Raw genomic sequence first — 15,331 nt, forward strand, 5'->3', positions numbered from 1 at the left:
AGAACAAGAGAGCCTGAGAGCAATTGCAGCAGAGTCTGAGCAAGCCCCAAGCCAGCCAACCCACCAACTCACTAACGAACTAAGGCACAAACGAATGAGCTAATGAATGAATGAGGAAACGAGCAATGCCCTCCCCCCACAGCTGGAAAGTTTAAAGACAGCAGTAAGGAGAATAGCGATCTTTAAGGTCTATCCAGTGCAATTCATTTCATTTAAGTTTGAGCATGACCAGTCAAGATAAAGTTTAACTGAAGCGAAAGGTGATTTAGGATTCTTTGACATCTCTTAAAAGTTGAGGAAAAAAGAAAATTCATCCCATGAAATATGAAGTGGAAGGAAAGGGGCTGTGTGATGTACAGATCCCTGCAGGTAGTGGGAATCGGGCTTGGTAGAACTTGGAAGCTTTGATTCAAGAAACACCGTGAATTTTGAGAATAAAATAATGAGGATAAAATAAAATTATATCCATTACAATTAAAGGAGTCCAGCATGGAAACAGATGCCTCTGAACCATGCATTGCAATTAGAAAATAGTGAAATTTTCCAAAACACAATCTCTCCATTTCTGGAGTTACAGCTAAGAATGGAAATGTTGCATCAGGCACGTTGGGCTTTGACAGAGCGAGGTGGTTTCTATTCTAGGAATTTTGTGAGGCTTTGGCTGGCCTAGAAACGGATAAGCAGGTACAACTGTAGGACTCTAAAATGTTCTTCTCACTTCCTCCTCCCTTATCTGGCGTGTAGGGACCAAGTTATTTTTTGATAGACTGAGGAAGCTGAACAGTACTGTGATACTGCTATTCCATGTAACGCTGTTAAATGGATAAAAGAGGTGAGAGGAGGAAAAGGGCAGGGGCTGTCTCTCTACAGTTCCCCTTATCTGCCTGTTCTCCTGACACTGCAGCCACTACAGAACTTCATCCCAGCAGAAGGCGGCTGGGCAGGGGCACTGGGGCCCTGCTGCCTCACTCCTCCTGGTCTGCCCCCCGGGGTGCCTCCACGGCCTCCACAGCGGCAGCAAGGCTGGTCCTCCCTCAGGCCGTGGGGAGAGGCAGGCCTGCAGCCCTCCATCTCCTGTCTGCCCTCCACAAGGGCTGCGGAAGGGAGCCCAGCCTGGCTTGGAGGAAGAGTGGGAATGGATGAGCAGGTTGTTAGAAGCCGGGTGCCAGATTTGCCTCGTAGATGTGCCACCCTTCCCCCCTCACAGCCGTGTTTAACAACAGTGATGCTGTGACCCTACCCCGGCCCTGTTGGGTTGCCCTTTGTGCTCCACTTGTTTCCTCATACCAGCTCTCTTCCCAAAGGTTACTTGGGAAGGCAAACGCCATCACTCCAAACATCCCTCTCTCCCTTCTTCCCCTAGCTTCATATGCTGAGCATGACATCGTATGGTCTGGAATATCCCTTTGGTCTGTTGGGGTTAGCCGTCCTCGCTGTGTCCTCTTGTGCACCCCCAGCCTGTTCACTGGTGGGGTGGGGTTAGAGGCAGAAAAGGCCTTCACTCTGTGCAAGTACTGCTCAGCAATGGGTAAAACATCCCTGTGTTACCAACACTGTTTCCAGCACAAATCCAAAACACAGCCCCATACCAGCCGCTGTGAAGAAGATGAACTCCATCCCAGACCAAACCAGCACATGTGGGAATCCGGGTCTTCCCTTCTGGAGCAACAGTGACAGCCGTAGGTCTGCAGCCCCCATGGCCATGGCTGGGAAAATCAAATGCTGCAAAATCTACAAAGTAAAATAACCTGCACCTTTTTTCTCTCTTTTTTAAAATTCCAATCTCAGATGTTTTTGAAAACTCAAAGCTTGTGATAAGGGGAATTATGTGCCCTTTGTATTTCCTCTAGCTCACGTAGGGTTCTTCCTTGCAAAAGGAAAACTGGCTATGAAGACTGAGTGTAGTGCAACAAACTAACCTCTTCCTAAACTGTAACCACGCTCAGTTTCTAACTGTTCTTGATGTCACATGGCATGTGTGATGCCCGGAGGGATCCCCATCCGCACCTCAGGGAGGAAAGTCCCTGCTCTTCCTCTAGATTACATCTGATGGGGAGGGAAGGATTTACTTCATCTCACAACGATCATCCAGCAGCTGAACAGCTGAGTGTCAGCCACTCACCTAGGCTCCCCCAACAGCCAAAAAAGAGAAAAGTCACACCCACGAGGCAAGACGTATCACCTGTTTTAGGATTGCCCTTGGGCAGGTTTGTCTTTGATGTTCATAACGAAGATGTAGGTGAAGATGAAGACCTTTTGGAAGGACAAGACTAGGCCAGTTATTGCCACCTTCAGGGACAGCCATTAGCTGAAGGTCCCAAAAGGGAACAGCCACTCTTAATCACGAGTCTTTCTGCTGCCGGTCCTTTTCCTTGAGGCTCAGTTCCTGGTGTCACACAGCTACATGGGAATCTCTGCTTTGGTTAAAAGAAAAGCCATCCCTCCTGGCCATTGAATCCTTGAAAATGTCAACCTTCTGCTTATCACAAACATGCGTGTGCACGCACGCACTCACACCAGCTAGGCAGTATCCCAGTGTAGTTATTTTTAAGGACACTTGATGAGTTTTGGTTGACCTGGCACCTAATTTCTGAGGTTGCATCTCAAGTGCTGCTATAGTGAGAAGATATAAGAGCAAACCAGAAGTTTTGGGTGGACTGAGCTCCTCGAACAACGCATCGATGCAGCGGAATGGTCTCCTACATTTGTACACCTCCAATGACATAGGACTTGGAACGGCACTGATTGACGTCTCCGTTTTCCAAAGCCACACCACAGACCCCTTGCTTTACCTTGGCCTGTAGATCAGAGAGGGCTGCAAAAATGGCCAACAGATTTTGAGGGTGGATATTGCTACTCTGGGGGCTAGACCTGCGGGCACGACCTCCTGTCAAGATGGGACGGGCATGACTACAGCTGGGGGAAAAAATGTGTAAGGAAGGACACAGTGGAGGGTCTGAAACAAAGTTTCATGGAAAGGGAGAAAAATCCCGTGTGATTCCTGGGATGGACAAGGTGTGCACTTGACTGGAAGACAGCTGGGGACTTGAGGGCTCACGCATGAGGCCAAATAGGCTTCTGTATCATTGGAGAACATGAGGACAGTGACGCTCATTTCCATGGGGTGTATCTGCACCCAACCATTGCTTCGGTTTGTAGCAGCGCCTTTTTTGGGGAATAACCTGCAGGACTCGCAAAAAGAGAAGCAAAACACTGTTTTTTCCCCAGGAATACCTCTGGAAACTTGTATTTCTCATGCCAACAAGGCATGCAGCCATGGCCATCATTACATTTTAATGACCTGCCTGTGCGTTTCGGAGAGCAGGGCCCATCTTGCCTCTGGAGGCTGTTTGTGTTCGAGGATAATGCTCTTCAAACTGGCGGGGGTTCTCTGATGCAGGGGATTATATCTGCTATAACAAAGCTAAAAGAGAGCAAGTGGGGAAATATGTCATGATTATTCATAAAGGCCAATTAAAAAATGTTTTTAGTAGCTTAATTCTCCCTCAGCGAGTGTGGTTGTTGGATCCATGCTTTGTTTTGATTCAGATGGTATCTGCAGCAGGGTGAATCATTGGAACTGAAGCCCTGAGCTTTTGAAATACTAACTTTTCTTTAGGGAAGCAGAAAAATAGAGCTGAAATTTAAATTCAGCTGATTAAAATAAGCAGTTTATACATACCTGCTTAAAAATTCTGCTGTATTTTAACCTCTCAACTTACTAAAGCAAAGAAAAATCAGCTTTTGGACAGGCTGTTTCAACAGATACGCAAGTCCTTAGAGGGAAGGGTTAGCAGAAGGAAAGATCTACCTTTCTTGAAGCATATTCTTTGGGTTTTACAGAAGAGAAGAATGATGGAAGGCTTATAGGTAGTTCTTCAGCCCAACCAAGCACAAGGCAGGTAAAACCGAGCACCACAGCCGCCTTTGGCACCACGCCTGACTCCCCCAGCCTACAAGGGGCCATGGTCTAGGAAAACCTTAATCTTTGTTCCCTAGGGGCAGGAGATGCTGGCAGCATTTTGCCTGCTGTTGTGCTACTGACAAATTAAAAAATAACTAGTATTACTAAACAATTATTTTTCGCAGACCCAGCAGTGTAACACACCTGAGAGCTGAGGTGCAGGAAATGCAGTGCCACCTCTTACACAGCGCTGCTATTGGGGTACAACAGGTAGGAAAACAGCCTTGGGGTACATGCTAACGCTACCTTGAGACCTCTCCCCATGCTGTGCTTTTTGCTCATTCATGACACTGCGCAGCAAAACACGGTAGGAAACAGGGCTGCCTGCACCGACCATGCCAGCTGTTGGCACCGCTCGCTGCGGACCACCGTGCTTGTCCCTTGCTCATGGGCGATGCAGCCCAGGGCACGTCACAGCTGCCCTCACCCATCCCAGCTGCACGGGACTCGAGCTGGGAGGATTCAAAGCTGCTTTTTCTGTTTTATTTGTCTTTAGCAGTGTGTTGGAGGTGGTGTGGCCCCCTGTTGTAGCCATAGTTAGACAGACGCAGGGAGCCCAGTACTCATTCCTGATTTTCTGTATGGCAACCAGTAGTTATCCCAGTATAGCTGAGAGACAGAGGGACTTCTAGCATTGTACTGTGGTATACCAGGTAAGGCATTAGGCACATGCACGTCCATACGTATACAAATGCATATGTGTGTATTGTACATGCATTGCACCTTACAGGAGTGGTGACTGCACCATGCTCTGTGAGTGCAGGCTGATCTTGCAACCAGCAGCGGCACATCAGCTTGGAAAACAAGGCAAGAGATGGTTAATCAGGTCTTTTTATTCACTGTACATTTGTTTCACTCCAATAGCTTGCAGGCTTTATGAACAGACTTTATTAAAAACCTAATCTTTCCATCCTCTCGGCTAAAGGCTGAGAAGCCCTTAAGGCATGGTCCCAAAGGAAAATCTTTAGCAGAAACCAAGAAAGAAAACTTGACAGCACAACCAGATATTTTAAGGGCCAAAATTATGCCTCTCCGCTCCCTCCCCAGGAAAGCTTCTACCTACAACAAGCCATTTATAGAGCTTTTCTTGGCCATCACGGGGAGGTGGGAAGAACTCCCCTGGCAGGGTGCAGAGCATCAGGCAGGAGGGACGACCACGCAGGGTGTGCGCAGCAATCGTGTGGTGCCAGCTCGGTTGGCAGCTGTACTGCACAGGGCTGGGCAAGGGAAAAGCATCTGTGCCCCATCTGTAGCTACTCCCTGTTAGTCGTAAAAATTACGCTGTGAAGAACAAGCCGTTAGCGGAGGCTGGTAACTTGACAGTGTATCTGCAGGTGTAAGCTGCAGTTTGGTCAGGTCAAAGCCTACAAATATTGCGCCAGCTACGCCGTGTTTGGTGAGCAGCAAGGAAGGTACACAGAGGTTTTGAAGGTTTCCAGAATGATGCGAACGCTGCAGAAGAACACTGTCTTTTCTATGAGGAATGAAAGCATCAAGTGTCAGAAGGAGAGGGCAAGCAGCAGGTATTTGCAAAAATAGCCAGTGGGAAGGAAGAAGCACAGGCTTGGGGCTGGCCAGTAGCCAAAACTGACAAAAGAAAAGAATCTGGTGACTTCGCAAGGGTAGAAAAGGGTAATTAAGGCATAAAACTATGGCAAAAATAGCCAAATCCTGTTATTTCCCCTACATAAAGGAAAAAATAATGATGCCACAGAAGTGACCAAACCCAAGAAGCTGAAGGTATTTATAGCAATCTCTGTGGACTGGGAGTTTGTAAGTGGTGTAACTCCATCCTGAAATACAATGGGTAACAAATCAGTTTCTGATATGTCCCACTCCCATCCTTGCACACACAGACCACCACGCGGCTGCTAGATCGGAGAAGTGACACTGCTAAACCTTTTATATATTTAAATGGGATCTGTGAGCGCTCTATTTGTCCTCCATCTTTCCTAGATAGACTCATCACCACGGTGTGTCGTTTTTTCTAAACAGCAGACCGCGGTTGCTGTTCAGCTAGCTTGTAGCAGGGGGAGTATTTTGTCTGAGTCATCAGAGCCATCTGTTTTAGACAAATATTTTAGTGAATGATCTCTCTTTTAGAGTTAGACAGCTTCTTTATTCTCCTGTTTAAGGATCAATTATGTGAAGAAAAAGGCAGAGTGGTGTCTCTACAGCTCACTCATCCTCCCTCCACAAGCAGCCGCTGGCATTAACTCCTTGGGCCTCACCTGATTTCAGCACCACCAAATATTAAAATAGTCCATGGAAAGATTTTTAAAGCTGGGTTGGAACTATGGCTTAACGTTCAGAAAGAAACATTTTTGGCCCCCTGGGAATTTGCAAGCAATTTCCTTTCAGTTGCCTGCAGACCGCTCACAAGATCAGACCATCATGTGGAGGTGGGGGTTCCTCAAAACACTGACCCGTGCCCGCTCCGTGTGGCACTCGGACATCGTTCAAGGTTCACAGCCAACATTTCCTCAGTATGGCAGGTTCTTCCCATCCTTGTGAGGCGTTAGGGCAGCTTCAGCCTCTACTCCTTCCCGTGATTCCTGCTACTGGTGGTGTGTTCTTCTCCTTTGCCTTTCTGCAGGTCCACAAAACACATCACGACCCATGCGGTGGGGTGGCCTCCCCGTGCAGTTGGCAGCATGAGGCTGGGCAGCATCCTCTCCCACACCACGCTGCACCCCACACTCGTGCCGCTGGGCTGGCCACCGTCCCCATGGGGCTCTGCAGGGCAGGTGGCTTCAGCTCAGCTGGGCTCCCGGCCCTAAATGTGCCACAGCGCCAGGCAAATGAACAGGCTCCCGGCAGCGGTTTTGGCTGAGACTGGCGAGGAAGCTGTGGCGCACGGGGTTGCCATTGGCAACATCTTGTCACCCATAACCGTGACCATACCCATCACGGACCTGAGACCAGCTGTCCCTACGCCGCAGGATGTGGCACACCACAGGGATCAGCCCAGTCACAGGCCTTTACAGCCTTGGGATATTGTTTAACACGATGTTTAAAGAATAAATAATGCACCGGTGGTGGTTAGGGGTGGTGGTAAACACTCTGCCTACACCACTAGCCCTGCCATTCTCACACAGCACCAGAACTGCAAAAACGTGAACCAATAAAAAATACTTGATCTGATAAAAACTTTCCACAGAAGTAGCATAAGCAAACCATAAAGCAGTTGGTCAGAAGTAACATTTTCTCTGCAAAACAATAGACTGGCAGCAGGAAAAGCAGAGACTGCAGTTACTGCCTTAGCAGTGCTAACGCCATGCGGATGCAGAAGGATAAGAGAGCCCAAACGTGCGGCTGAAGACCCTCCACAGTGACACGGTCCTAGCAGAGACGCCACCACCGCTGCCCTCGCTCAGCCCGTGTTATCCGAGGCACGCAGCCCAAACCACCCATGCCTTGCTCCTGCTTGCACACCAGCCACCAGACCACAGCACATGGAAACATGAGGCTCTGGAGCAAAGGCCAGAGAAATTTTTGGTCACGGGCCAGCATTTGCCCTCGGTTTCAGGGCAGCTCCAAGCTGGTTCTGCACAGAGATGGGTTTGGCTACCCCTTTCTGCAGTACAGCCTGCATTTAAAAACTGGGAGGTGCGCACCCCGCTGAGGTGTGTGAAGGTCAGCTTTCATCTGCACTTGCTCTCCCAAGGGTGGGTGACGCTGCTCCAGCATCCCTGCAGCGCGACCGGGCAGCGCCTGAGCCAAGGCGGGCTCTCCCACGGTCCCCCTCCCTCCCCATAGCCAGCATGACAAGGTCAGCTGTGGGTAGGTAATTCTTCAGATGACTCATTAGCAAGTAATTTGCTGCAACGGACTAGAGGACCAAGACAGCTGAGTCGCTGACTGAAATTCCAGGGGTGTTATGTACAACTAGGTGTAGTCTATCCGTCCCCACGTGCACGTGCTGCAGGTCCGCAGCGCACGTGTGACTGGAAGCTGGCCAAAGGAGGATCCCATGTGTCCTCCTTGGGGCTTTCTTGCGTTGGGGCATGCCTGGCCCAGAGCTGGAAGAAAATTAATACACATGCACCAGCATCACCCTCCTGTGCAGCAGAGTCACCACAGCACTTCATCCAAAAATCACACAACTCCTCCAAAAAACACAGCCAGGAGGAGATGAATTGAGCCAAAATGCTATTGAGTGCACCAGTTTACCAGCAACAGGAGCGGGGGCCCTTGGGTTTGGGTGGGATTGCCCCACTCTTACTGGGTGTTTTGGGCCAGTTCCACTGTGCTTGCCTACGGCAAGTTGAAAATCCTTAGTGTGGACATCAGGGCAGGGCTTGTTTATGTTTCAGTTTTGTAGGAAATAGATTTAACAGTGCCTTGTTGTGGCTCAGCTTGAAATCGCACCTCATCAGTGTAAATAGTTGGGATGTAAGTGGCTCTGAAACCACGACGTGAGTATGCTCACCTGAGTACGTACTGCTTGAAAAGCATCAGTGCTTGGCTGGGTCTGTGGGAGACCAATAACCTAGGGGCAAACTGGGCCTGCAGAGAGTTTAACAATCACTGAATTTGCTAACCAAAATTAATAGAAATCTACGGTTTGGGTTGCATTATCTTTAATGATTAAAGTTTAACAAGTCCCCAGAGTTGGAACAACACAGCTGAGACCTCAGAAATATCCATTGTCTGGCCAGGCTTGCAGTGATTTAAACAGGCCCTATTTGACAGGAGTGAGTCAGGCGGGAGGGATGCTTTCCCCTGTACTGCTCCTGGTAATGAGAGGTGGATCACCTTCAACGACTGGTTATAAAAAGTTAAAATAAAAGGAAAACCTACCTCAGAATCAGATATCTTTTGGGAAACACTTCGCTTGGCAAAGAGGAGCCATTGGAGGCACTCCTGAAGCTGAATGTTTTGGGGAGCAAGAGCTGAGCGCAAGGCCAGACCCAGGGCGCGGGGTAAACCTCTTCAATATGACACCCACAAGCAGGAGGTGGCTCCGTGCCCTGAGGCCTGGCACTTTTTGGGCAGTCTTGACCTTATTTCAGCCTGTGTTTGGCTGTAAGAACAAACGGCCTGAGTGTTGCCTTGCTTGCTCTTAGCTTTAGCTTTGCTTGTGCAAGGAAATGACAGCAAGGTCTCCTCAGAGCCTTCCCACCCAAGTGATCATTGTGTAACTGCACCTGCCGACAACTAAAAACAGAAGGGAAAGGCTGCTCAACCAGACTGCTTAAAAGGTGTAAAAATTAGCTTCCAATGGGCTCTTGACCAAGGAGGAAGAAACCCTGCCATTGATGTCCTTCTCCTGGCAAAGAGACAGGGATGAAGAGCAAATGCCATACCAATCCATGGAAAGGGTAAAATAATAAAAGATTAGCAGTATTTAGATAATTGGGATTATGAATTTCAATAACATGGTAATTAAATTATTAAAACCTGCCGGGTGTTATTTCGATTAGACTGGTGAGGTTTTGTTAGGCGGCGAATATACTCGTTGGTCCACGTAGCGGATGTGGCTCCTCAGCCCACGTAACACGAACTAAACCTGCGCGGTGCAGCGACGCGGAGGTGCTTCCCGGCAAACTCCTCACAGAACCCTTTACACCCAGGCCTAGGAGAGACTTGTGGAGCCAAGTGCATCAGCCAGGGAGCAGGGAAAAGCAAGCAGCGTCGTCTTTCATACCCTTCTAAGAAGTAGCGTGATCAGGAGATTAGTCCTGCTGTACGTGATGAAGAGCCTTTCCAACACTAACACCTGGAAAATGGGAATAGTGGTTGGAGTGGGGGCCGGCAGGAGGGGTGGTGGCACACTGCAGGGATGGGGATTCACACCTCTTGCAGGTCTGCGGTCCCGGCCTTGGAAGGGACCTTAGGCAGGGACCTTACAGCAGGATTACTCAACTTCCACCTGGGATTTTCCCTTTTCTCTTCCCTTTTCCTTTTTCTTTTTTCTCCTGTGCAGACATCCCCAGCTGTGCTGCAGGGGATCCCCTCCTCCCTCCAAGTTTAATCTTTAAATCACCTTTGTCACTGGTGCTTTTCCAGTGCGGCGGTACCCAGCCCCGGTGCTTTCGGAAGAAGAACATTGGAAAGGGGTGGCGGGAGTGACTCTGTGCCCTGGGGTGCAGCCGCTGACTGTGAGCCTTTGCATGCCTGTGCTCTGCGGGCTTCTTTGAAGAAAATACTGAAGTTGAGATTGTTCAAAAATGTCAGAGGGATAAGCATGTCTAATTCCTACTAAAATCAACAGGAACTAGACATCCAGCCAGCTGGGGGAAAAGAAAAAAGACATTAAACACCTGGCTAAAGCTGTAGTGATGAATCAACCATACTCCAGCCCCCAAGGGATGAATCACGTACACCGATAATCCAGACTTTTCTAGCAACTAAAATTCACCTTAAAAGTCCATGTGTTATGAATGCACCACTTTTTTCAGTAACATGCAAAACAAGGGAATAAATATATTACACATAAATACTTAAGAATGTTTTCCATTAGCCTTTAAAGGACCTGCTTCTAAAAAGATCTTTACTGGCTGTCACTCGGTTATATAAATAATCTGGAGATGTAGAATCCAAAACAGGGGGCCAGGCCAATCACTCACGTGGTGAAAATCCACTGACTGCAAGCGCATTTAGGGCACGGCAGTGAAAGCATCCCTCCCAGGAACAAAAGGCATGAGAAAACGAAATCCCCTCCGACGGCTGCCCGGCGTGCTGCCTTCCTGCCGTGTGGCTGCAGCTTTTGCACCAAACCCTGCCCCGCTCTGCCCACCCCGTTGCAAATCGCAGAGGAACGGCAGCCGTCTCTCGGGTGGGTGATGGCAAACGTGACGCGGTCCAAAACCAGCTTACGAGCAACAGGGAAACCGGAAGAGCCAAAAGGAGAGGTGAGCACCCGTGTGCTGTTGCGGCTGTGCCGTGACACTGTTCTTACCAGCGTTGCCAAGATGCCAGGGCACAGCACAGCAGTTCACATCCTGAACACAGATGGAAAATAAGTGGTGGGAGGCTGCTTGTTTGCTAAAATGCCCAAACTCCAGGCTGTGAGGGACAAACGGAGCAGCCACTGAGGCTTGGTGGCCTGAAAAATCAAATAGCTCGTGGAAGGAACTAAACCCACAACATTTCTATGAAACAACATATCTGGTAAAAAAAAGCTCCATAAACAAAGCCGGTAGAGATAACGTGATCCTTCCAGTGGAGCTGGCTGGAGGACACCACAGTCCACCCAGGCACAGTCCCATTTGCTCTCCTCCAGCTCCTTCTTGGTGTGGCTGCCAGAGGAAGGATGCTTCCAGCTCTTCCGTCACCATTCCAGCATGCCGGGATTGCTGCCTGCCTGGAGGCACAGCCTCGGCCATCCCCAAACCTCCATCCATGCCCTTACGGTGGGTACCAGCTGCCCCCACCAGCAGGCTGGGAATGTGCTTTAAGGGATAACATCCACGTTGCACACGTGTGGGTTCAGCGTTCCTTCGGCCAGGCTGACCTGCTGCGGTGCCTGGGGTCGGGCAGTCGTACCAAATGCTCAGAGCCCCTTCCCGTGAGGCCTTGCAGGCTTTTTGGCAGAGGTGGAGGCAGCGATACCGGGCTCTGTGTGGGCACGTGTGTGCAGTGTGTGTGTGTGTGTGGGGAGAGGCTGTTTTGTGGCTCCCTACCACAGATAATCCAAACACGAAGACCAAACCGCTGCATTCACCAAGCTCCGGAGAAGAGCAGCTACTGACAACAGGGGTAATCTGGGCTACGCTCTCAGCAGCAGAACTTTCACAACAGCCTAAAACACCCAAAACGCAACCCTGTACCAGCTCAGGTGTGTCCCTTATAGATGATGCTCTACCACTGGTACCTGAAAGAGGCTTTTGTGGGTTACTGTGGCCCTCTCCTCACTTTGCTTCCCAGCCTACAGCCCTTTCAGAAAGCTTACTCTGGGAGACCCCAGTTCCCAGGGCATCCGACAGCCCCCTTTTCCTCCAGCCCTTGTGACACCCCTCTATCCGAGCCCTTCACTGCCTCTCGGGGCTGCGCAGCCCTTCATCTCATGCCACAGGAGCCTGCCTGTGCTGGATTTTTGGGAAAACTAGCCTTCCAGGTCTTTTGCAGCAACTCTTCCTGGCCACCACTTTGCAGAGAAGGAATTAAGTGTTTGTCATCACAAGTGGCTCAGGAACAGAAGATTTTCACGCAGCTTCCAGCCCAAGCAACTCAGCTTGCAGAGATCTACTTCTGTCTTCTTTCCCTCTGCAAAAAAAGGACATGATCAGAGGCTGAGTGCCAGGTTTGCTTCCTTGTGCTCTCCACCCCGTGTTTGCCCCATGTGCCTCTTAGTTACATGTCCTGGGAGGTGGGCACGGTGAAATCTCACTCAGTAACTAAAAGCAGCAAAAGCAGAGGATGTTTGTAGAGCCCCCACCCCTCCTGCTGCTCGTTAACTGCTGGAGACCCTGGGAGAAAAACTCCCTTGCCAGGATGGCACAATTAGAGGTTTCTCTTCCAGAGGGACGGCTGGCACTGAGGACATTTGCATTCGATTTCTCCTTCCCCAAGTCTATCTGAATGAAAAGGCATTTCTGAAAGTTTCCTTAAAAACTTCCTTTCCCAAATGTCCACCCTGTTTTAAATCTCATGGTGTGCTATCAGGAGAAAACACACACGAGATACCAACCATTTAGAGCATAGAAAGCTCAAGAAAGTTTAAAGAGTGAGACATGTTATCCATTTTTATTTAGCTAGGGAGAAATCAAAACCAGGAAAGGTGGAGCAGTTTGGTTACCATTTTGCATCTGAGCTGTGCTGCCACTTTGGTTTCCTCTCTGTGCTTTGCAGTATCGGGCTTTTAATTAAAGACTCAGGTCCCTAAGACAAGCAATTAAGTGCCAGCTGAAGCGTGCCCCCAAATCTATCTCAATGAACAACAGGAAGCTGATGAGATGCAGTAAGGAGGGGGAGGAGAAGGATGATTTCTGCCCCAAACGGCTTGCAGTGCCTAGCTTTACTTTTTTAACTTAATTTCTAAATCAGAGGTTAGCACTGCTGCCCAGTGATCCACAACCAAAGCTTCCCCTCTGTTATCAGACGACAAGGAAGCCCCTTGCTTTTTGTGGGACAAGTCCAACTCTCCGTGGCACTTGCACTCCAGGCGCGTGGGTGGCCCCATCCTGCCCCCAAAATCCCGGCGGTGCCGGGGCGGCTTGGGGAGGCAGGATGCGTTAGGGGCTGAGTGCCTCCCTGCAAACCCACCGGCAGGAAGGGGGTGTAAGGGATTTAGATGCGTTGGGAACCTGGGTGCTGGTGTTTCCATCCCAGCAGCCACCACTCCTTAAACATTCCAGTGTCAGAAACCGAGCATCCGGTGGTGGTAGCGACCTTCTACCAGGCAGGAGGAATGCAGCTGGTGCAAGCATTTCACCACCCACCCCCCGGGGGGTTTTGACGGCTCCAAGGGGGCCCAGCTGGCACCGCTGTGGGTCAGAAAGGAGCCCCCAGTACAGGGACCGGGCTTGAGGGTCTTGTCCCACCCAGCCCCTGAGCAGCGGGGTGGGAAGCCATGAACTGCAGTGACGTTCACTCAGCTGGGCCCCAGGGCTTGCAGGCTGAAACAGTGATTTTTTCCCCGTAAACTAGCTCGTTTAGTTAAAGATACCTCCCCAAAACCCTGCCAGACGTATGGTTTGAGACCACTGAGCCCACAGCCAAAGCTACTACCCAAACCCACTGGGCTGGTACAGCCAAGGGACCCCTCATTCCCAGATCCACTCTGCTTTCACCCAAAACAAGCGTATCCCTACAGACTTTTGTCAGATGTGGAATCAGCTTGAAAGCACTCCTTAGTCTTCGGGGGTGTGAGTCCTTCATTTTGGCGAGCTGGTTGAAATGGTGAAACACCAAAGCTACAGAAACTCAGCGGTCCACGGCAGAAGAGGTGGGGTCTGCCAAAGCACAGCTTCCGGAGGAGCATGGACTTCCCAAGTCTTCCCGCTGCAAACCTGGCAGCATCTGCCGCTGCCCAGGGTTCCGTCTGCGGACACAAGGTCCAGCACGAGCACCAGAGTCTGTTTATTTGTAGAAAAACCTCCCTGTGACTGGGAGATGGACTAATCCAGAGACGAAAGCATCCACCTCCCTGAGCACCTGCAGCAACCCGTGTCTTACATCTCATTCAAGCTGGCAAAAACGCCTCCGTCGGATCCAATTTGCGCAATGGAAAGAAACCCAACCCGTTAACCATAAATATGCCATAATAAGCGATTTTTAAAAGGGAAAAAAAATACAAAATATAGACACATGCGTATAAAATATGCTTTGTAACTGAGGTTTTGCTCCAGCACTCGTTAGTTGCTGAATAAAGATGTTGTGGGCCGTTGTACCCACTCAGAGCCTCCCGCTTAGCTGCTGCCTAGGTGAACAGCCAATTGCTCCCGGTGGGATGTGCAGGTATGGCCAAGTGCAGGCACCTGAGAACGTGGCGTAGGGCCGAGGGAGAAGCGTCTCTGCTTAGCAAGGGGAACCAGCTTTTCTCCCCGTTTTTTCCCTGCGACGCAGCAAGCGCAGCAAGACGGAGGCAGTCATTTTGTGGGTGCACGTCTCTGCTGATGTCAAAACAAATCCAGTAATCCTCTATATACTTTTATGAACACAAAAAAAACCCCAGTTATTTTCGCAGGGAGGTGTGTAGATGGTAGAGGACCAAACTCGAGGTTTCTGCTGTTCGAGGGGTCGCGCTGTATTCCCGCTTCTAAACAAGGGAAGGACAGCTTGAAAATGAGCAAAAAACAATTTTTTTGACTTGCTGAGCCCTTTGATTACAACTGCGTAAAATTAAGGGGTGCCCCCACCCGCCCTTGCATCCCCACCTTGAACATGTACTGGTGAGGAGCCCCCTCACTGTGGGGCTGGCTCCCCAGCGCCCCTGTGTGATGGCGAGGGCACCTCTGGGGCCCTTTCTCACGCACGTGGACCCCTCTGCAGCTGCCTGCGGCTGGGGGGTGTACAGCGACCTGTGTCTGTGCCCCACGAAACCCCCCGCTTGGCAGTGCAGGGCCCAGAGCAGTGCGCGGGCACACGGAGTGAGGCCTTCCAGCTGTCCCTCCTCGTGTGCACGGATGCAAAACGCACACATTTGCCCCCACAAAAACTAGCCAAATAGGTCAGTGTCGGTGCTGAAGCAAGAAAATTCTGTTTGACTTAAAAATGAGGGGTTTTTACTGCTTTTTGGGCAGCTTTGCTGCACAGGCAACACCACCATTTCAACCTTTGCTTCAGGGTGGAGCGGGGAAAAATAAACACCAGAAGATCATGTTGACTGACCAAGGCTGAGCTTTTTAGCAGTTTCATCTCCCCAGACGCCAAAGCTGTTTGTTGCTTATGAGATTTAGAATCACAGAATGCTTTGGTTTG

The sequence above is a fragment of the Eurypyga helias genome, unplaced genomic scaffold (genome assembly GCF_000690775.1).
Source record: "Eurypyga helias isolate BGI_N326 unplaced genomic scaffold, ASM69077v1 scaffold22385, whole genome shotgun sequence".
In the NCBI taxonomy this organism is placed as follows: Eukaryota; Metazoa; Chordata; class Aves; order Eurypygiformes; family Eurypygidae; genus Eurypyga; species Eurypyga helias.